The sequence below is a fragment of the Octodon degus genome, unplaced genomic scaffold (assembly GCF_000260255.1).
Source record: "Octodon degus isolate 3935 unplaced genomic scaffold, OctDeg1.0 scaffold00120, whole genome shotgun sequence".
NCBI classification, from domain to species: Eukaryota; Metazoa; Chordata; class Mammalia; order Rodentia; family Octodontidae; genus Octodon; species Octodon degus.
In genome coordinates, this window is record NW_004524696.1 from 436,411 (window position 1) to 438,189 (window position 1,779).

The window sequence follows — 1,779 nt, forward strand, 5'->3', positions numbered from 1 at the left end:
ATCAAAAAAGATTGTCAAAATCTATGTAGAGATTATTTTTTCTATAAAACTTACATAGTGAATAAAGTCATATAAAATTTCTGAATATTTAACAGTAGTGAACAAAGTCAAATTCAGACATCCTCTAGGAACTGCTAGTACACCTCGGTACATTTTCTACCAAAAGATTTATTAAGGCTATTATAAAAGCATCGGTTTGGTATCAAATGCAACTTGAGAGCAAGAGGATAAAAAATTGTCTCTAACTTTGAAAATTGTATTAAGATTTTAAAATGTCTACATCTGTCACTTTTTATTATACACTCATTTATATATTTCACTATGAAAACTATCTAAAGTCACTTCATTCTTTGAAAACATGATGCTTTTCAGCAGGGGAAAATCAAGAGAACAAAAGAAATAGAGAACCATTTCTCAAAGAAATTTTTTTTTTTAGTTGAAATTACAAAAAAAGTAAGTGCCTTATTCCTCTGAGATTGTTAACCATAGTAAGTGAGAAAATGATTTATAATTAAATATATTTCCTTTCTACTGTCATCCTGGGGCAGTTCAGCTCTAAAGATAACAACATATCTCTAAGCCAATATCAATGAGTTTATGGTTAGAATAATTATAGAAAGATTTGAAAAAAAATACTTCTATCATGTACGCAAAATTTCACAGATTTATTTATATTGTATTGATGAGTAAGAATTCTTAGTCAGAGATTCAGATCATTAAGTTCACAGCTAATTCAAGGACTGCCTGAAATGATAGCAATAGTCTAAAATCCTCACAATCCAGTAAAAGAGCTAGATAAGTTTGGCTACTAAGGACTATAAATGCACCTAGTGCATGTGAGAAATACTGAACAACACAATTTTGGAATAACATTAGCTTACAGTTTGTGGAGGTTTTAGTCCATATACATCTGACTGCAAGGCAAGGTGGTATGACATAGGGCAACAATTCAAGGTGTCAGAAGACAGCAAAAGAAGAACAAAAAGAGGGGAGAGTAAACATCTTTTCTTCTACATTGTAGGCAGGCTCTCCACCCACTCCATTTCTAAGCCCTCCTCTTGCACAGGCTCAGGATGTTTACAAAGTGAAGACTCTGGCCCCAAGCTCAGTCACTTAGTTAAACCTTCTAAACTTCTCAAGTTGACACGATGTATCAACCATAACAGCCCCTTAGCCTACCTGACCTACATCTTTCAACTAGGCCCCACCTCCTAAATTCCATGACCTTTCATAAATGCCAGGAAATAATTAGTCTATCAGTGGGTTCATCCACCGATGAAGTTAGATCCCATGTGAGCCAATCATCTCCCAAAAGCCCCAAGAGTGCAGGAGCGTGTGAAGGGAGAGAGTATTTTAGATTTCCCTGTAGACGTGAAAAGATTTGAGATGTAGATAACTTACCTAGATGCACAGCAAAAATTCCATAAATAACAGTGAATGCCTCACCCTGTAATGAGTTTGAGTACCTTTCACTTCCTTTAAACAATGATTACTTACTAGAGCTTTCTGCAAAAATAGCTATACATCTCAGTTTAATAATCTAGGGCTGGTCAAATAGCTCAGCAGATTAAAACGCCTGCAAGCAGGTGCAGGGATCTGGCGTTTCATGCCAGGGCCTGCCATGCCAGCCCCGCCCCTGGGGCACGCTGAGATGATAATTGAGACTGGCCATGGTGACATGTGCCTGTAATCCCAGCTCTTGGGAGGCTGTAAACAGATGGATCACTACGAGTCTGATCTAGTAGTGAGACTCTGAACACCCGGTAGACCCTTCGCTAA